At 41.9% G+C, this 22,075-nt stretch overlaps 1 long non-coding RNA gene across 1 annotated transcript in view; it reads left to right on the top strand.

Annotated features, from left to right (window-relative positions):
* The window catches only part of LOC129536484 (uncharacterized), a 54,113-nt gene that overhangs the window by 10,188 nt on the left and 21,850 nt on the right, over positions 1 to 22,075 (top strand). Inside the window, exon 2 of the long non-coding RNA XR_008681815.2 lies at positions 3,297 to 3,407. This is a non-coding gene — a long non-coding RNA (uncharacterized LOC129536484). The remainder of the gene's footprint in view (positions 1 to 3,296; positions 3,408 to 22,075) is intronic.

Raw genomic sequence — 22,075 nt, 5'->3', positions numbered from 1 at the left:
ATTGGGAGAACTTTTAACTTACAGAATGGGACAGGAAGCCGCCTGTGACCCAGGGGTGAAAAGTCTCGATCACACCTGATCCCCAGAAATCCACCAAGCTAAGTCCTGTGAAGAATTTTGTTAGGGCTAAATACTAGGAAAAACACTGGATATTTACATAGTACATTTTCCCCTCATTTAAGCTAAAGAAAAAAAAAATTGAAAAGAGGGGAAAAAGCCAAAATTAAATAAGCCAGCTGGTTTAACTTCTCTTTTTACATATTTTCCACCGCACTCCTCTCTTAGTCATAAGGTCTTTCTCAGCCATTTCACTGCTTTTAATTCGGCTGAAAATTTTCCATTTTTTTCTAGGTTAAAAAAATGAAGAATGAAAGGCTGAGTGGATTGTGACTTTATTCTTTCTGTCTCCTATATCTTTCCCCCTCTCATTCATACACACACACACACACACACACACACACTATCCAACTGTGTTTGGTTAAAACCAGTTTCTGATAACAGCTACCCAGAAACAGTATCTCTGCTCTTTTTAAGAAACAAAGCCCATCTTTCTTGAGGTGCAGAAAATATTAGATGTTACTCCCCACACCCCCTGCCTGCCAGTGTCACACCCTCCCTCCCCCACATCCACTGCAGGCAAGGCTTCCGAAGGAGCAAGGAGAACAGCTGCTGCCCCACAATAGTTCCTTACAGAGCCAGTAAATAGACAAGGCCCCATTTTCTTGACCTTTGCCACCTCTGCTCCATCCTCAGAATGAGTGTTTTGAGTCTGGGCTGTGAGGGGGAAGGGAAGGAGGATAAGCGAGGCTCCTTTTTCACTTTGCCTTTCTCTGTCCTTAAAAATAAGAGAAGTGTTCATTGGGAAATTTTGCTTAGTAATTTTGTCCCCAGTCTTAAAAACAACCAAACACACACACACACACACACACACAAACGATGTCGAGTGATGTGTGCCTGTGTGTATCTGTTTCACAATCTCATCATAAGAGGAGTTGCTTCATAAAAGAGGCCTCTCTTTCTTTAGGAGGCTGTGCGATTTGCTCAGTGGAGGAGAAGCTCACTGGCATTGTTCAAGCAGGTCACTGCACTTGGACGAACTGGCCAATGACGGGGGACTCTGAACACGGGTAGCAGCTCAGCGTTTCCAAGTGGGTAAAAATAATGTTAGCTCCTTCAGAGAAGCAAGTGGGAATCCATATGCTCTTTCAGCTCTCAGACAAGGACCACCCAATAACACCTTTCACCACGCAATAAAGAAGCATTTCTTCCTATAGGAGCATTTCTTCTCAGCGGGTTGGGAACGTTTTATCTGCAGAGTTCCAGTGTGACCCTGGCTTGGTGGCTGTGAACTGCACTTTGGAAGCACCAGTCACCCCAATCCACTGCCATACAAGCTTCCAACAGAGCAGCCCGACGCGATGGATCTTTTCTTTTTTTTGAAAAAGTCAGAGAGCAAGAAGTAAATCAAAGCTTCAAGCCTTGCCTGCTAGGCTGTCCCTGTGTACAGAGCTCAAAGGTGATGCTGCTCGCTCTCGCCCCCTCACTAACAAAAGACTCCCTAATCCTGATTCCCTTACACAAAAAACATGTAAAACCAGCCTGGGGACTGGAAATAAAATGAATACTGCAGGAGCAGCTGGCACATTAATGCCCCCGAAAACACTAGCTGGCACCTCACCCTGAAACCCAATCATCCTGTCTCCGTAGGGACTGGGGAGGGGTTTAGTTTTGCTACAATACAATGAAGTATATTTTTAACAAATAAACACAGTTTTTGCAGAGTAAAGACCCTGATGCTGGGAAAGATTGAGGGCAGGAGGAGAAGGGGACGACAGAGAATGAGATGGTTGGATGGCATCACCGACTCAATGGACATGAGTTTGGGTGAACTCTAGGAGCTGGTGACGGACAGGGAGGCCTGGTGTGCTGTGGTTCATGGGGTCGCAAAGAGTCGGACACGACTGAGTGACTGAACTGAACTGAGGCATCATTAGCTAGTAATAGTAAATGCTTTATACATTTGCTGTAACTCTCTGTACACCTTCCATCCTCAGTACCACTCCGCCTCCACACACACCCAGGAGTAATAGCTGAGGAAAGAATTGCCCACAATGCGGTAAATCAGAAAAGAATGGCTGTACCCCAGCTTTACAATCAAACATTTCTTCCTCTTCTGATGAGCCACTGCCTGAACAACCTTCAGTAATTTTATTTTCATTTCCTGAAGGCTTGAGTCTTGCCTTATAGCTAGCAATGTTTGTATTTGATCGCTGTTTTCTGAACCCTGTCTCTTGTCAGCTTTGCCTTTTCTCAAAGTAAACCCAGCCCAAACTTCTGGGAAATCTAAGTGCAGTGTCTTCAAGGTGGGTTGGATAAAGAGTTGTGTTTAGAGAGTCATGTAGTTTTCTTTGTGTTAGCATCAATGTCTGCTGATGCTTTGGGACGGAGGATGAACAAGGTTGAGGAACACAGTGAGCTTTTGCTAGTTGCTCAGCCACATCCCATGCTGGGAGTTCACAGCTGCTGTGTGGTGGCTTGGGGGAGATTTATTGGGAAAGAGTAAGTTTTAGTTAATTCCAACTGCTCAGCAGAGTCACATGTGGCTCTCACCCAAGAGTCCAGACCCTCTCTTTAAGGGAGGGATAACCATGAGGGAAAAGTGAGAGGAAAATGCTGAAAGCAGGCAAAAAGAGTGATGGAAGAGAAATAACATTCACTTGGGATTCAGGCTGCAAATAGGGAAAATTGCAGAGAAAGAAACCCTTCTCTTTTTCTGAATGCGGCTCCCAGCTCCCCATGGCTCCAAGCCTCTTGTAATTGAGGTCTGAATTGGAGAGCTTCCCAAGGCTGCTGAGTGTGATCACACTTAATTTCAAGTAGCAAAGTCCATTTCAACCCATATTCTCACACTGACAGGGTGAATCTGAATAATAGCTCTATTGAAGCTGGCTTTTGAATGACTTGCCTGGCCAATATGAATGTTACTTTTTTAGAAGAGAATGTGTTTAATAGTTCAGAAACATCCTTTTGCTGACCCCAGAATCATCTCAGGAATTCCGTCCAGTGCAGCTCTTTGAAGCGCTAGTTCAAAACGATGATTGTCTCCCAGTGTTCCCTCCCAGGTCTAGCTCAAACCTGTCTCTACTGGGATGTTTCATCCTGGCCCAGTCTGTCCATGTCTGTCTTCTTTTCAATTCCCTGATACCTCGGTCTCAGAGGCTAACTTGATTATCTTTATCTTCCCAGCATCTGACCAATCCTTCTCTGTGTTTCGTTGGTTTTGTCTCCTCTTTCAGATCTCTGAACTAGAGTAATTTCCCAAGGCTTGGTTTCTGGCTGTGTCACCGGATGCTCATGCCCAGTGAAGCCTGACTCTCCAGGGGCCCAGGATGGCAGAACAGTTCCAGGTATCATGTCAAGACAGAGACAGAACAGCTTCTAGAGGAAAACAAGAGGCCATCTCCTCTCAGACTTACCTACAACCTTCTCAGTGGACTTGTCAGATCCCTAAATTTGTGTCCCGTGCACATTCCTAACAACAATAATGGCCACTATTGGCTTCAGCTAGTGGGGATCCACCTTCTGGATATGGGTACCAGTTGGAATGAAGCTTATAGCTGGGAGGATGTGGGATGATAAAGGAACCAATTAAGAATTCAGTTAGGATGGTCAAGGTGGGGAATAACGGCTGGGAACCCACTGTGTCAACTACACTGCTTCATTTTTCTTGGAGACTCACAGACTCAAGATTTTAATTGCCTCAGTGCAGATGAATCTCATCACCACCTTTGACCAAGACCCCTCTTGATTTCTAGTTACACATGCGTGCGTGCATACTAAGTTGCTTCAGTTGTGTCCGACTCTATGAGACCCCACGAACCATGGCCTGCCAGGCTACTCTGTCTATGGAATTCTCTAGGCAAGAATACTGGAGTAGGGAGCCATTCCCTTCTCAGGGAACCTGTACTCATAAATATATTGGTCAATGCATTAATTATCTATTGTTGCATAACAAATTGCCTCAAAAAACTTAATGGCTGAAAATAATACATATCTCACAATTTCTGTGGGCCAGTAAACTGGATGTGGCTTAGCTGGTGATTTTGGCTCAAGATTTTTTAGTGAGGTTTCCCTCAAATTGGTGGCTGGGACTGAAGTCTCATCTGAAGTCTCAGCTGGGATGGAGGATCTATTGCCGGGCTCAGTCGTGGGTGTTGGCAGGTCTGAGTCCCATACCACATGTGCCTCTGCACATGAGAGAGTACACCCAAGATGAAAGCCATGCTTTTAAATACCCTAATTCCAGAAGTGACATTCTGTCGCTTCTGCCACTATCTATTCATTAGAAGTGAACCAGTAAGCCCATACTCAAAAGGAGGAGATAATATTGATACAAGGGCATGAATAGCAGTGGGAAGGATTCACTGGTGGCCATCTTTGAGCATACCTACCATAGTTGAGGGGTTTCGCTGGTGGCTTAGTGGTAAAGAACCCACCTGCCAATGCAGGAGATGCAGGTTTGATCCCTGGGTCAGGAAGATCCTCTGAAGAAAGAAATGGCAACCTACTCCAGTATTCTTGCCTGGGAAATCCCACGAACAGAGGATCCTGGTGGGCTACAGTCCACGGGGCCACAAAAGAGTAGGATACGACTTAGTGACTAAACAACAACCTTAGTCAAGGACTCTTGGTAGACAGGAAGTTAGCTCAAATTATTTTAAGAAAATAGGAAATTTATTGGAAGAAAATAGAAGTATCCTTAAAAACTGAAAAAAGAGTACAGAAACAAAGGGTCTCAGAAACTGCATATAGTACATCAACCATCCCTTCCCTAACATTTTCTTTACATTAGTTCTAGAACATGGCAGCCTGCTCGGTTTTTCTTCTACTCCTTGAGATGGTCATTCTCAGGTTCCTTTACTAACTTTTCACTTTTCCTGATTTTTAAATGTTGCAGTGCCTCAGGGATTAGGCTTCAAACCACTTCTCTGCTCTGTCTAAGCCAATGGTCTCCAAACTTTGGCATCAGGGACTGATTTCATGGAAGACAGTTTTTCTATGGACCAGAGGTGAAGTGGGGGGATAGTTTGGGGATGACTCAAGAGCATTAAATTTACTGTGTACTTTATTTCTAGTCTAATGCTGCTGCTGATCTGACAGGGGGTATTGGTCTGCGGCCCAGAGGTTGTGGACCCCTGATCCAAAGCTACTACTTTGGAAATGTCATGTAACCTCTTGTTTTAAATGGCATTTTTATATTAAATAGTGTCTTCATTATTAAGATAATGCTAGCTGCTATAACAAATTCAGGCTAATGCAGCCTGGTAGACATCTATTTCTAATGGACAGAAAGTCCAGAGTGGGTGTTCTTTATCGGTTGACAGCTCTCCTCAGGGTGGAGATTTAGGCTCCTTCTACTGTGTGCTTCTGCTGTCTTTAACGTACAGCTTTTAAAGTTGTCATATTTGTTTGTAACAGGCTAGAAAAAGATGAAAGAGTATGAAGGCTCTGGCACAATAGATTCTCATGGACCAGGCCTGGAATTGTATCTATCATTTACATTTGTATGCATGGCTAGAATTGTCATCTGGTTAGATTAGGTTAAATTGCAGAGGTGGCTGGAAAGGTGAATCCAGATCTGAACCCAGGAAGAAAAACAGATAGGTTTGCAGATGAGTCTGTAACCACACTCATAAATTTTTATCTTTTTGCCTGTGGCCGCAAACTTTCTTTTAACTCCTACTCAACTTACGTACTTGCCTAATTGCCATCAGCCTGGGTAACATCCTACACACTATGTGACTAGAAAGGAAAAATAATTTATCTTTTGGAATTTCAGTTTCAAATAACCTGGGGAAGACGCTTCCTGGCCCTGGTGGATTGCCTGACTACAGTTTTCCATGGCCAGGGAAATGGGATGTACTGATTGATCTTGCCCTTTCTGTGACTAAGCAGACTGAAACCAAATGAATTGGAGGGGCCACTGGAAGCATTTCTTTGAGCCAGGCAGGTGCCACAATTTGTGCCTTCCTTACAAAGTATCTGGTGATAGAAAGTGTAGAAGTTGAGGTACATATTGCTAAAGCACAGACTTTAACTCATCCAGTTCATTAGTCTTGTATGACATCATGTAGCAAACAAGTGTGCGTGCTAAGTCGCTTCAGTCATGTCCAACTCTTTGCGACCCTATGCACTATAGCCTGCCAGCTTCCTCTGTCCATGGGATTTTCCCAGCAAGGATACTGGAGTGGGTTGCTGTGCCCTGTGACATGCAGAGTATTCTTAGTGGTGAGGAATATAGTAGGCACTCAGAAACTACACCTGAATCAGTCATGTTCCTGTGACTTGGAGATTCCTTTCCTCCGGGCAAGAAACTGTCCTGTTTGACTTCTCCTGCGCACCAGGACTCAGTCTGAGCAGTGCTGTCACTGGAATCTTTGAGGGGTTTCTGTTGGTGGTTCTTAGAGTCTACTCCTGGGAGGAGCCGCAAAACCTAAGATTTCTGTCAGTGTGGCAGTTGAAAGGTCATGTGTTTCCTGATTCTTTATCAATGAAGATTGCTGAGGAGAATCTTATTTCAAGTCTATTTCCTCCAAGAGTGATGAATAAGCTGCATTTATTGATAAATGTTTGAAGTAGTATCTCCTGTATCTCAATTTTACCACCTTCTCCTGCAAAATGTGATCTGGGAGGTGCTGGTAGGTTAGGGTTCTATATCACAAGCTGATTGCAAATTGATCCTCCCCCTCACCCCACTAAGAAGCATTTTAGCTGCAGGACTGAACTGATGAGATGAAGCGCATTCTCCTTTCCAATGATAACTTAAATGTGGCTGTCACAGTGGGTTCTCCAGACCAATAGGATCAGAAGCATCACCTGTAAACTTATTGGAAATGCAGATTCTTGGGTCCTGCCTCATGCTTGCTGAATCAGAAGCTCTGTGATTGAGGTTCAGCAGATTGTTTCAACAAGTCTCTCTGTTCCTTCATTCCCCCACCAGATGACAGGATGACAGTGAAAGTTTTAGAACCACTGACTTCAGGTTCTGTTCTTCAGAAGAGATTTTTCTGATGATGGATAAAATTGCACAGAAGTGATTTTTTTCTAATCTCTTCTTGGATCTACATTTCTGATGATATTTTCTCTGAAATTGCAGTAGTGATAGAACAGTCCGTATCCTATTTTAAGTACTGACTCTTCCTATATGGAAAAGAAATGCAAAAAACCAAATTGGCTGGCTGGGAGGCCTTACAAATAGCTGTGAAAAGAAGAGAAGCAAAAAGAAAGGAGAAAAAGGAAGATATAAGCATCTGAATGCGGAGTTCCAAAGAATAGCAAGGAGAGATAAGAAACCCTTCCTCAGTGATCAGTGCAAAGAAATAGAGGAAAACAACAGAATAGGAAAAACTAGAGATCTCTTCAAGAAAATTAGAGCTATCAAGGCAACATTTCGTGCAAAGATGGGCTCGATAAAGGACATAAATGGTATGGACCTAACAGAAGCAGAAGATATTAAGAAGAGGTGGCAAGAATACACAAAACTGTACAAAAAAGATCTTCATGACCAAGATAATCACAATGGTGTGATCACTGACCTAGAGCCAGACATCTTGGAATGTGAAGTCAAGTAGGCCTTAGAGAGCATCACTACGAACAAAGCTAGTGGAGGTGATGGAATTCCAGTTGAGCTATTTCAAATCCTGAAAGATGATGCTATGAAAGTGCTGCACTCAATATGTCAGCAAATTTGGAAAACTCAGCAGTGGCCACAGGACTGGAAAAGGTCAGTCTTCATCCCAATCCCAAAGAAAGGCAATGCCAAAGAATGCTCAAACTACCACACAATTGCACTCATCTCACATGCTAGTAAAGTCATGCTCCAAATTCTCCAAGCCAGGCTTCAGCAATACATGAACCGTGAACTTCCAGATGTTCAAGCTGGTTTTAGGAAAGGCAGGGGAACCAGAGATCAAATTGCCAACATCTGCTGGATCATGGAAAAAGCAAGAGAGTTCCAGAAAAACATCTATTTCTGCTTCATTGACTATGCCAAAGCCTTTGACTGTGTGGATCACAATAAACTGTGGAACATTCTGAAAGAGATGGGAATCCCAGACCACCTGACCTGCCTCTTGAGAAACCTGTATGCAGGTCAGGAAGAAACAGTTAGAACTGGACATGGAACAACAGACTGGTTCCAAATAGGAAAAGGAGTAAGTCAAGGCTGTATATTGTCACCCTGCTTATTTAACTTCTATGCAGAGTACATCATGAGGAACACTGGGCTGGAAGAAGCACCAGCTGGAATCAAGATTGCCGGGAGAAATATCAATAACCTTAGATATGCTGATGACACCACCCTTATGGCAGAAAGTGAAGAGGAACTCAAAAGCCTCTTGAGGAAAGTGAAAGAGGAGAGTGAAAAACCTGGTTTGAAGCTCAACATTCAGAAAACTAAGGTCATGGCATCTGGTCCCATCACTTCATGGGAAATAGATGGGGAAACAGTGGAAACAGTGTCAGACTTTAATTCTGGGGGCTCCAAAATCACTGTGGATGCTGATTGCAGCCATGAAATTAAAAGACACTTACTCCTTGGAAGGAAAGTTATGACCAATCTAGATAGTATATTAAAAAGCAGAGACATTACCTTGCCAACAAAGGTCTGTCTAGTCAAGGCTATGGTTTTTCCCATGGTCATGTATGGATGTGAGAGTTGGACTGTGAAGAAAGCTGATGGCCGAAGAATTGATGCTTTTGAACTGTGGTGTTGGAGAAGACTCTTGAGAGTCCCTTGGACTGCAAGGAGATCCAACCAGTCCATTCTATTGGAGACCAGTCCTAGGTGTTCATTGGAAGGACTGATGCTAAAGCTGAAACTCCAATACTTTGGCCACCTCATGTGATGAGTTGACTCACTGGAAAAGACTCTGATGCTGGGAGGGATCTGGGGCGGGAGGGGAAGGGGACAACAGAGAAGGAGATGGCTGGATGGCATCACCGACTCTGTGGACATGAGGTTGAGTGTACTCCAGGAGTTGGTGATGGACAGGGAGGCCTGGCATGCTGTGATTCATGGGGTTTCAAAGAGTCAGACATGACTGAGCGAATGAACTGAATTGAACTGAACTGAACTTCCTATATGACAGTGAAGAAATACATTTGAGTATTGGGTGTGGATGGTTTACATTTTGCTTGGCTTATTCAGCCTGGTATATATAATATATATATAAACCAAAGCCAAAAACAACAGTACCCTTTCTGAATAAAGGAAAAGGAGAACATTATAATCCGGGATCCTCTGCTTACCGCTTAAATTTTCCAAATTACATTCAACTATGCAGAGATAGTCATATGGAGAAAAAAGAAAAGGATATCACCTCAGATCATTGAAATCTGCTAAAATCCTGGGGAATGATGGGAATTGCATTCCTTCCAGGAAGGCTGCTTTAAAACTGATGAGGAATCTGGGTTTTTCACTATTCTTCAATGCATTTGTTTCCACAAAACTATTGTTCCCAGCAGAGTTCCCCAAGTGATAGGACTCTAGCACTTGTTCTATTTATGACAATTTTATAACCAGGAACAGAAAGCTGTTTTGTTGGCCTCTTGTAACTGAACTAAAGAACTTTAAAAAGTGTCAGGTACAAAGTTTCAAATTCACTACTCAAGTCATGGTTAATAAGCCATGGTGTCTCAGTGATTGCCTTCAGACCATCTCCCATCTCTGCTGCTGCTGCTAAGTCACTTCAGTCGTGTCTGACTCTGTGCGACCCCATAGATAGCAGCCCACCAGGCTCCGCCGTCCCTGGGATTCTCCAGGCAAGAACACTGGAGTGGGTTGCCATTTCCTTCTCCAATGTGTGAAAGTGAAAAGTGAAAGTGAAGTCACTCAGTCGTGTCCGACTCTTCGTGACTCCATGGGCTGCAGCCCACCAGGCTCCTCCGTCCATGGGATTTTCCAGGCAAGAGTACTGGAGAGGGTTGCCATTGCCTTTTCCTCTCCTTTCTCTAGCAGCAAATATTAGTGGTGGGACTGATCCAGTGGGTTGCTGAATTACAATGTAGGTTGAATTGATAACTTCATCAAATCTCTCAGGTAAGAGTCATCAATAAAATTTATTGAGATAGTCTACATTTTTTGTACTAAGTTTTCAAACTGTGATGTGTATTTCACATCCCCATCACAGCTCAGTTCAGGTAAGCCACGTTCAAATGCTCAGGAGCCATGTGTGGTTAGTGACTGCCATATTGGACAGCTCAGGTATGGGCTGTTGGGCTGAGCAGGCCACTTAGCATTCTAGCAGTGAGACGATTTGATAACTGGAGTAAGGAGACCACAAAGACCTCCTTACTTGAGTAAGTGAATGAGTAGGAGACACACTCCAAGGGTTCCTACCCTTCCTTTCCACCAGCTCCACTTTAATCTGCTCCTAAGCATTCTTCTTAGGGATGGTTTTGGTCAGTGCCTCCTGCAGAATATTACGAACCTCTGTCCAGAGTTCTTCAGGCACTCTGTTTACCAGATTTAATCCCTTGAATCTATTCGTCACCTCCACTGTATAATCACAGGGGATTTGATTTAGATCGTACCTTGACGGGCCTAGTGGTTTCTCCTGCTTTACTTTAAGCCTTGTTATGGTACCCCAGGCTAAGATAATAAGGAAGGAAATACTCTACTAATGCCTGCCTCAGCTGTAGTTGTGAAAGATAATGGACAAAGAAGAACTGGAGTAACTGGTGTTGGTGTCCCAAAGGACAATGGACAAGGGAAACTCTGCCGGGGATTAGGACCAAGGGCTGTCAACTGGGTCAGCAGTCAAACTCCCCTTGCCATAGTCCCGTCATGGCTGTGCGGTTCTGCCCCTCAGAATTTGCTTGTTGCTGGGGGACTGTAACAACTGTGTATTTCCTTTTTGTTCTTCCCCCAGAACTCTTTATTGCAGTTTCCCTGTTGCCTTCACTACCATTTTCTATTTGGTTCAATGGGGGTAATAACTTGTCTTTTAGTCTTGTAGCAGCCACATCTGAACCCAACAGACAGGAAAGCACACAGAGACTCTAGGTTTTGAGCACGATGTAGCAAACAGATGAACCTTGTTCCATGCATGAGAATGGGTACATAGACGTGTTTAGGTGGCTTAGAGGTTGGAGTCCATTACTTGCTTCCCAATAGCCTTTCCTCTCTTCTTAGTAATGGAACCCTGGGCCATGACCAAGTTCAATGGTATAAGATAGGAGTAAACCCTGTAGAAAGTAATGTGTTTGTGATAGTTATTCACATACTCTTGAGATCATACTTAATTCATTTTTCTTTTCAGTGAAGTGATAGCTGTGAAATTGTCCAACGGAAAACTGTGGTAGTTGTAGAATGGACTTTTTAATTAATCAGCTATCACAAACTGTAGGAAAATGCAGTGAGATTTCTAAATGCCCAGTAGCATCTGACCAGTCGATTGTCACATCTGTAAATGCTATTTGTAGTGAGTAATTTTCAGCTGTGAGAGTTTGTCCCCACTACATCTCCCAGACGGAATCTAGGTGTAAGTTGGTTTACTCCGGTTATCGGAGTTCCAAAGTGAGTCTGTTTTACTGTTGAGATTGGAACACAATAATTTTTTTTTTATTCTGTCTTGGACCCTCAAATCATACACACTGACATAGTTAGGGGACTTAATGACTTTTCTTATCCCCGTAATATTCATGTAATATTGGCATAATTCAGTAGAAAATATATCACTTTGTCACTCTTTAATCTCTAAAACAAAGGGATATTGAAACAGTGGAGTGTCTTAAAGATATTCTCTTGCTCTTATTGCAAGAATCCACTAATAATCTCAGTTAAGCAGGCTGTTGTTATAAAAATGGGGTGTGAAAACATCCACATAGATAGTTTGCTTTCCATTTTCTTAATTTTAAACATTAGATTTTCAACATATGGAATACAAAGCCAACTTAAGCATAAAAGTAGAATTTCTCTTGTTTCTTACATAGCTACCCATTTAAGAAGTATATTTTTTCCTAAGGAATTCATGCACTGAGTGTAGGGCTCAATTTTACATACATACTTTCCCACATGTGATCCTGAATAGGCTGCTGAATGATAAGATGATAAGATGAACAAAAGCAAGACCAGAAGCTTGCTTTTCTTTATTTCTTTTTTAAAAAAAGTAACAAAAGGTTTATTGTGCAGGCCTCCAAATGACAAAATAGCTTACTAAAAATGCAAGTTTGAAGCTAGTTGATGTTTCATTGCTGTTTAAAAGCTCTTTCCAAGCTTTGATTAACACACTGATAATTGAAAACTATCTGGACATGTTATATGTTCTAGATACTAATCTGAGGCTTTCAGGAGTCCCTATACCTTCAGACTAGCTGCTGCTGCTGCTGCTAAGTCGCTTCAGTCGTGTCCGACTCTGTGCGACCCCATAGACTAGCTAAGCAATCTTAAATCCTTTCTGGAGGAAGGAAGGGTAGAAACAAACCCAATGGTTGAATTAAATAAATACAGTTAGTTGTTCCACATTTGTTGAGACAGCTTTCAATCCAGAGAGTATTTGTTCCAGTTATCTAATCAGCCTCATTAAAAGCTGCAGCTGCCCAGAGCATCTTTGTGAGAGCAATATACCCTGAAATAGTCCAAATTAATGATTTCTTAGGGCAGTGTTAGAGCTTCCACAGAGTTGTCATGAGCCAACAGGATTAACTTCATCTTGCCATTGCCCTTTTTTATGTAAAAAGATGGAAGTTGTTTTTTCTGGAGAGATGTTTACTGTAAGATGATTTGCTTACATTTATTTTCATATGAACATAAACATCTCCCAACTGCAGAATTACAAACAGATATCAAAAAAAGGAAGGCTCTACCAATCGTTGGCTATTGTGATTGGCAATGGGTTTTCTGGGACTAGTACCATTTTAGTGACTATGGAGGCTTGAATTTGCATACTTTGAGTACATGGCTAAACTAGGGGTGTACAACTGTCCTGAACCCTTAATTGAGTATGGTGTTTCTCCAGGTAGTTTGCTTAAAATGAGTTTCTCAGACTTGTAACTACTAGGCTCATATCTCATATACATGAGACCTGTTGTGTTCCATGAGTGTCTGTGTTAGTCACTCAGCCGTGTCTGACTCTTGTGACTCTATGGACTGTAGCCCACCAGGCTCCTCTGTCCATGAGCTTCTCTAGGCAAGAATACTGGAGTGGGTTTCCATGCCCTTCTCCAGGGGATCTTCCCAACCCAAGGATCGAAACCCGGTCTGCTGCACTATAGGCAGGTAAGATTCCTTACCGTCTGAACCACCAGGGAAGCCCATTCCATGAGTAGATGTAACCAGACTCTGACTTGTCCTTTTTCCTACCCTACTTAAAAAAAAAAATCTTCTTTGGGCTGCTTCTTTTAGTTTGTTCCCTTGCCTTAGAATTGATATGAACCAGCATCCTAGAATATAATTTTAAATTTCAAAGAAGGACTTGGATTTGAAAGCACTTTTTTATTTCCTCCACATTTGGTCTGGGTGGTGATTGTATTAAATCAGGCTTTTATGGAAACACTATCATTAAAAAAAAAAAAAACAACTTCTCATAGTCTCTAGGGACAGGACTTGGAACTCTGACACAGGCCTTTCTGATTAGGGGTATGAGAACTCCCACTTGTTAGCAATGGTTTTGTTTTGTTTTTGATTTATAATTACTCCCAGCTAATGGTCTTGTTTTTAGAACTATTTAAAGGCGTTCTAAACTAAAATTGTAAAGGAACTAGATGAAAAACATTAACAAAAAACATTAACACAACAAATAGATTTGTGTCTCCACCCCGGCAGTGCACAATCTGTCAATGCTGTCTCCTTATTTTTCTACCCTTTTCTTCGATTTGACTTGCGCCTCCTTTTCCCCTTCCCTCTTCACTTCTCAGGGGGCCTGGCCATTTCTCTGGGCTCTAGAGTCTTGACTCTGCTTCCTTTCATTCTTTCTCCCATGATCCTCCAGGCCCTCAGTTCTGTTCTGTTCTGTCCTCCCACTAACTTTTCCTGAATTTTCCATTGCCTGATCCTCCTCTGGGCTGCTCCGCCATCCTTCTCTTCATTCCCCTTTGGCCTGAGGCCTCTTTTCCTTGCTTTCCTGTTCATTCTGCTGTTAGTCAGAAGCCACCTCTTAACCTTGGAGGGACTTTTGTTTTGATTTTTTTTTCCCTGAAATTAGTTCAAATTTAGGCAGATCTTTTTCGGGAACTTTCAGAGCAAGAATTTCCTAGCAAAGCAAACACCAGCGTATAAGATGCTGTGTTTCAGAAGGAATTGTTTTCAGTTAAGTGTGATAATTAAACATGCCCTTTCCCACTAGGAGCTATGAAAACTAAACAGATGACAGGAGGATAGGAGATCAAATAGTCACTATTCCTAATAATGCTGGACTAGTGACCCTGACATGACCTGTGGTCAAAACCAAGCTTCTACTTTAAATTGTCTCTTCTGGTCACTGGCAGAGCAGCCAGCCAACCAAATGTTGCGACCTTTCACCAGGTGTCTCTCAGTATGAGGAGGGACAAATGAGGGTCTTCTGAGAAATCTTGTTTTCCAGCCTTGATGATGCCCCTCTAATTCTATCACTCTTGGAACATGATATGAAAGTGCACAGTGAGTGCTCATGCTCACTCCCCAATGTTATTCATTAGATCAGATCATGTGTAATAATTAAATGAATCTCTCCTGTTACCTAATACAAATTAATACGATACATTTTTATACAATTCAATATATTGTTCTAAAATTCTGACTGAACACCTGATAACTTTTTGAGCACCGAGGACACAAAAATGAATTGGACATGGATGACTTTGGCCAACAAGGAACAGGTGCAGGAAAAGTAACTAGACATAACGGTATGCAAAAACATTGTTATCTAGGAGTCCTGTATGAAAAGGCCTGGTGAGGTGCGGCCATCTCCGTTTCATAAAGCTGATGGAATTTGGAGTGCCCTTTTTGAGAAAACATCAAATTATTAATTCAAAATCAGATTCCACAGTGACTATCTAGAATAAGAATAGAAAAATTACTAAAGCCTTGGAGGTACAAGTCCTTGGTTTCTGAGTTCTTTTGAGGCGTTTCTCCAGAAATGCTCCATTTTACTATCTAATTTCTTGCCTAATGGCAAGAATTCTATGGTTCCTGGCGACTTCCAGAACTCATGGGGTATATGGAATTGGGGCCTGAAATTTAACTGTCACTGGCTTCATGGTAAATCTGCTCTGGGGCAAATATCCAGAGCTTGAGCGTTGGTTGGATCATGACTTCAAATAATGGAGGAATAACTTTGCGAAAAAGGGGAGAAGCATGGAAAAGCTCTGTGCACTGTGACTGCTCCCCAACCCCCATCAACCTTCAGAAAAAACTGCAAAAATCACATTAGGCCCACTGTGTTTGTTTCTTCTGAAAATGGGTGAAAAATTACTTCTGCATTTGATTGGTGTGAGATAAAAAAAGAGTTGAGAAGTGGTTGACATAGGTATTATCTATGTTGCAGTATCTTAAATGCCATGATCTTTTTCTGAACTATGTTAGCTTATAACGTGTAACAGTATATACACCAAACCCTGCAAAAATATATGGTTAGGATATTTGCATTTGTATCCAGTACTGGATTATTTTATGCCACATTATCTCCCAAACCAAAAATATCTAAAATCATATATATATATATATATATATATATATATTTCTTTTTCTGAAGCCTTACTATTTCTGACCTCAGTTAATGGCACTTACGTCCATGCTGTGTATCCAAACAGAATCCAAAGTCACCAAGCCTTGTCCATTGCACTAATGAGATTTCACATTTAAGTCTCATTCCTCTTTCCCCTATCTTGACCAGAGAGTCAAGATATCTACTTCTGCTTTATTGACTATGCCAAAACATTTGACTGTGTGGACCACAATAAACTGGAAAATTCTTAAGGGATGGGAATACCAGACCACCTGACCTGCTCTTGAGAAATCTATATGCAGGCCTGGAAGCAACAGTTAGAACTGGACATGGAACAACAGACTGGTTCCAGATAGGGAAAGGAGTACGTCAAGGCTGTATATTGTCACCCTGCTTATTTAACTTATATGCAGAGAACATCATGAGAAACTCTGGGCTGGATGAAGCACAAGCTGGAATCAAGATTGCCGGGAGAAATATCAATAACCTTAGAAATGCAGGTGACACCAACCCTTATGGCAGAAAGTGAAGATGAACTAAAGAGCCTCTTGATGAAAGTGAAAGAGGAGAGTGAAAAAGTTGGCTTAAAACTCAACCTTAAGAAAACAAAGATTATGGCATCTGGTCCCATCACTTCATTGCAAATAGATGGGGAAACAGTGGAAACAGTGTCAGACTTTTTTTTTTTTTTGGGCTCCCAAATCACTGCAGATGGTGACTGTAGCCATAAAATTAAAAGATGCTTGGAAGAAAAGTTATGTCCAACCTAAACAACATGAAAAAGCAGAGACGTTACTTTGCCAACAAAGGTGTGTCTAGTCAAAGCTTTGGTTTTTCCAGTGGTCATGTATGGATGTGAGAGTTGGACTGTAAAGAAAACTGAGTGCCGAATAATTGATGCTTTTGAACTGTGGTGTTGGAGAAGATTCTTGAGTCCCTTGGACTGCAAGGAGATCCAACCAGTCCATCCTAAAAGGAAATCAGTCCTGAATATTCATTGGAAGGACTGATGCTGAAGCTGAACCTCCAATACTTTGGCCACCTGATGTGAAGAACTGACTCATTTGAAAAGACCCTGATGCTGAGAAAGATTGAAGTCTGGAGGAGAAGGGTCGACAGAGGATGAGATGGTTGGATGGTATCACCGACTCAATGGATATGAGTTTGAGTTAACTCTGGGAGTTGGCGATGGACAGGGAGGCCTGCTGTGCTATAGTCCATGGGGTTGCAAAGAGTTGGACACGACTGAGTGACTGAACTGAACTGAACTGACCAGGGAATGCCCTTTTAAAGAGCCCTATTGCCTGCTGAGGTGATGCCATTCATTGCTAAAATGATGAAGGGTGCCTATGGTAGACAAAAATGTATCTCCATCAAGTATGTCTATATCCTAGTGCCTGGATCCTATGAATAGATTACCTTACATGGCCAAAGGGACTTTGTAGATGTGATGAAAGATACAGACTTTGAGATGGAGAGACTATCCTAATTTTTTGGATGAGTCCTGTTAAGAGAGAGGCAAGGGGCTCAGGTTAAAAAGAGTAGGAAATGTGCCTTTGGAAACAGAAAGGAGAGAGGTAGAGGCGAGGGAAAGGGAGTTTTGAAGATGCTACATTACTGGCTCTGAAGGTGGATTAAGAGGCCACCAGGCAAGAAATGTAGACAGCTTCCCAAACCTGAAAAAGCCGGCAAAGCAAATTCTCTCCTAGACCCTCTAGAAGCAGCACAGCTCCAGCAAACTTATATTTTAGCCCAGTAAGATCCAGTTTGGACGTCTGACTTCCAGAACTGTTGAATAATGAACTTGTATTGTTTTTAAGCCACTATGTTTGTGTCAATTTGTTATGGCAGTAATGAGAAACTGTAACAGTGACAATAATTCATTCTTTGCCACTGTGGTCAAAATGGTCCATTCATCAGCCTTGAGTATTGAAGAAAGCCAACATTGTAAAAAAAAAAGAAAAAGAAAAAATTGAGTCACTATAACCTTCACTTTTCTCTCCCTTGAGGTTTTTCTCTTTCTGTAACACAGAATCTCAGGACTCAGTCTAGAACAAAAAGGCCAGTGCTGCAAGAGAGAGGGGACTCTGATCCACCAGAAATGGCTGTGGGTTTCACAGCATCTCAGTGCGCACAAGTGAGGTTTGGCGCACAAGTGCCTATAGCTGTGATTATGGCCTTTCTGGGCCAAGGCCTCGGTGATTCAGGTGAAGATGATCTTGGCCTCTCTGAGGGGCTCAGCTGATACTCTCATATTTATATCAGGAGGTGCCTCCAGCCTTAGCCACTCTGTGCCAGCACCCCCAGCCCTGACTTAGAGGTGTATAACAAATCCAGACATCTTTTCCCTAAGAAAGAACCCTTTTTTTGGTTCCTTTTACTGTCAAGAGGCTCACATATCATCCCAATCCATTAATGATTTGTAAGTCCATTTAATCTTCAAGGAAAATGGTTGGAATTATACCCTCTCTCCTTCTAAGGAGGTAGGTTGGTTCCAGTGCAAAATTCCTCCTCTATTCCCTGTGACCTACTCTGGGAATATTAGGAAGAGATACAGAGATGTTTCCATGTTCCCTAGAGAAATAGGTGCTTGTTCCCCTTATCTTACATAATTGTCCAAAAGCAGGAACAGCAAGTTACCAGGAAACCAATTTTCAATATTATAGAAGAAACAATTTGTCTGCTGTGGAGGGTCGCTGAAAGAACAAAACGTTACAGTTAAAAACAGCAGCATCCTCAGGAGGAGTGACGCATGCCACACAAAGTTCCAGTCTCTTCTGTAACTTGAAGTCTAGTCGTTGCCACAGTCCCAGAGAGCTGTCACTGTGCATGTGTCCTCGGGGGGTTTCTGCCTTTAGAAATAGTAAACTGGTGGAATCACCTCACAAATACTCCAGTTTTATGGAAGATAACTGCCAAATGCTGCATTTCAAATGGTGTTTTGGCAATCTGAAAACTGACTTTTAAAACATTAGTTCATTTACTGTTATCTTCTGCTTTTTAAATGCATATCAGATTGTCTGGGGTGACTTGATTCTGTTAAACATTTCCTGTTATTCTTGTTTTTAAGATATTTCAAGTTTGGGCTTTAATAACAAGAGAACAAATCTATCTTTATATTTTCACTAACATCTATTCTTTGTCGTAAATTTCTATCCCAGGCTTTCATCTAGGCAAAAGTAAATAAACAAAGATACAAATAAAAGCCCTAACAATTTTAAAGAAATTTATTGAAAACATTGTCTTCTAGGCACCAGGCCAGTTGCCAAAGATAGAAAAATGAATTAAACATAGTCCCTTTTCTAGAGAAGCTCCCTTTTTAGTGGTGAAGAAAAGCATGTCACCACCATAAAGTACAGAACTTCTCAATTGATATTTGAGTTCACACTTTGTGTAAGCTTCTGTAGTTTCAGAAATAAACATGACAAATATGAAGCCTGCCCACAAGTAGCTTAGAATTTGGTGAAGAGAGCAGCCTTTGAACTAATTTTCACAAGTATAACCAGTGTCTCAGTGGAAAACCAAAACACTGTATGAAAATGCTTAACAGGGCCACCACTTCATATTTGAAGGGCAGGACTGATATTAGTTAGGAAAGAGTGGAAAATTTGGGGGTGGAATGGGTGAAGTGGGCAGAGAGAAGATTTCAACATAGCAGGTACCAAAAAACCTTGAGGCTAGAAAGAGTATGAAATGTCTTGAAAACTAAAGGCCCTTATTAGGACTGGAATAAAGAAGGGCAGTAGAAGAAGATTGTGTGGGTTATGTTTTAAAATTAAGCACCCGGGGCAGATTCATGTCAATGTATGGCAAACCCAACCAATATAGTATTGTAAAATAATTAGCCTCCAATAAAAATAAAAATTACAAAAAAAGACAAAAAAAAACCAACAACAAAAAAATTAAGCATAGATGAAGTCTCTTAAATATATGCCAACATTAAGAACTTTGAAAGAAAACCCAGTAAAAGCACTGTACATTGGTTGTTCAGGTGCTTGCTCATTCGGTGAGCACTTATTAAATGCTCATTATGTGCCATCTTTCTGATAGGCACTGAGAATAAAAAAATGAATGGACAGGGTCTCTATATGTGCACTAAGTAGTTTGTATCATGATGGAGGCAGATATAAGATAGGATGAAAACCAGAGATGAGGAAACACTCCTGTGTTCATACTGTTTTAAGAAGAGGTACAATCCTCATGCAGCTATTCTGAGATGTCCAGCTCAAAGCACGTCTGAAAATAATAGAGTGCTGAATGGCAGTAGAACTCCCATCTGGTCACACATCTGAACCTGGGCCGGTTTTACTATTGCGAGTGCCTGACTTGCTCCCTAGATCTAGTGAATTTCAATCTGTGGATGTGAGACCCAAGAATCTAGAATCTTTAAAAGCACTCCAGTGATTCTGTGTGTGTTCTGCAAATGGCATCTGGGAATGCCTGAGACACAGCGTGACCTGGGAGGTCGCAGTAACATTTCCCAACATGTGTGCTGCAGACTGTTCACAGATGATATTTGGACAGAGGCTCGAGGGGTGTAATGAGTTGAACTGTGTCCCCTCCCCTCCCAAAAGTCCTAATTCTCAGAGCCTAAGGATTTGACCTTATTTGGAGATGGTTTTATGAGGTTATCAAGTTTAAATGAGGTCATTTGTGTCAACTGTCATCCAATATAACTTGTGTCTTACCAAAAGGGGTGCTGGGGCATGGACAGACACGTGCTGGGGAACAGCATGTGAACATGAAGATGACATCTGTAAGCCCCAGAGAGAGTTCTGGAACATCTTTCCCTCACAACCCTCAGAAGAGACCGACTCGGCCCACGCCTCCTAGTCCCCCGAACTAGGAGACAAAGCATTTCTGTTGTTAAAACCACCCCTGGGTACTTTCTTACAGCAGCCCTAGTAAACTATTTTCATACCAGTGGTTAAATAAATTTGGGAAATTCTGAGTTAAAAGGGTTTTTCTGCTACAGGGCCCTCAGAAGCTCAGATGCTAATCTCCCATGCTAATATGACCCAGGGCCCTCTGAGAGAGGGCAGAGTCTGCATCTCATTTCAAATTTGATAACAGAGTGCTTTTCATCCACTGCAGAGGATTTCTAGAGACTGGTATTGTGTGCTTCTGACGCAGGCAATGTTGGGCTCACTTCTCAGGAGGAAGTAGTCATGCTGTGGGTCTCGATACTGGAAGGTCAGCCTCATGGAGTTTGGCTTTTTCAGTAAATAAGAGCAGGGTGGCGGTGGAACTTGGGGAGTGGTGAAAATTTTTGAATGCATTCCTTCAAATCCATCACATCTCCTAGAAAAAAATCAGCTCCCAGGGAAGGACTTACTGGAAATGATCAGAAGCCATCTCTCTTGATCCATGAATCCTTTGATTCCTGCTATTTTACTTCAGTGATGCTGGAAGCCACTTGTGGAAGGGAAAAAGGGCAAACAGTGCTATGTTGTCTACCTTTGTGGTTCAGGAAATGCAGGAGTGAAATATGGAAGGGTGATTCTATTAAACCGAGCACACCACTTCACGTTTGCCTTCCAAGGCCTGCATTATTCCTACTGTTGTTCCCTCATACCTTGCTAAACTGGTGGTCCATCTTTGTCGAAATGGAACATTGGAAGAGAAATGGACACTTGTTACTGTCAAGGGATTAAAAAAGTAAGACTGCAAAAATTTAACTTGCATTATCTTAGTAAACACAGCGTGAGGGAAATGTGGACTTGATGAGCCCAGACTTTTTTAAAAAAAATTTTAATTGGAGGGTCATTGCTTTATAATGTTGTGTTGGTTTCTACTGTACAACAACATGAATCAGTCACAGTTTTATATATATATCCCCTCCCTCTTGAGCCTCTCTCCCTCCTCTTATCCCATCCCTCTAGGTTGTCACAGAGTGCCAGGCTGAGCTCAGGCTTTTTAAATTTTTTCAAAGTTGAAGTACTTCAATTTATTTCTCCAATGTGTTTTACATTATTTAAGACTAGACTTAAACATAAGAAAGTTTTAGACTTGATATTTGCTCTGCAATCATGACAGAGGTTTGTGACTATTCCATGGAAAGTGGAGATCGTGCAAACCAAACATTTGTTAATCTTTGTTTCATATTTGTAAACCATTATTTATAAACACTGGATGGACTTCCCTAGTGGCTCAGTTGGTAAAGAATCTGCCTGAAATACAGAAGACATGGGTTTGATCCCTAAGTCAGGAAAATCCCTGGAGAAGGAAATGCCAACTGACTCCAGTATTCTTGCCTGGGAAGTCTCATGGACAGAGAAGCCTGCTGGGCTATAGTCCATGGGGTCATAGGAGTTGGACACGACCTACCACTACACCATTTATAAACACTACCCATCCATCACAGTCAAATT

This window comes from Moschus berezovskii, chromosome 6 (genome assembly GCF_049115385.1).
Source record: "Moschus berezovskii isolate FMDL1 chromosome 6, NW_MosBer_1.0, whole genome shotgun sequence".
NCBI lineage: Eukaryota > Metazoa > Chordata > Mammalia > Artiodactyla > Moschidae > Moschus > Moschus berezovskii.
The sequence above is the reverse complement of the archived record's forward strand: the minus strand, read 5'-3'. Positions and strand labels throughout refer to the sequence as shown.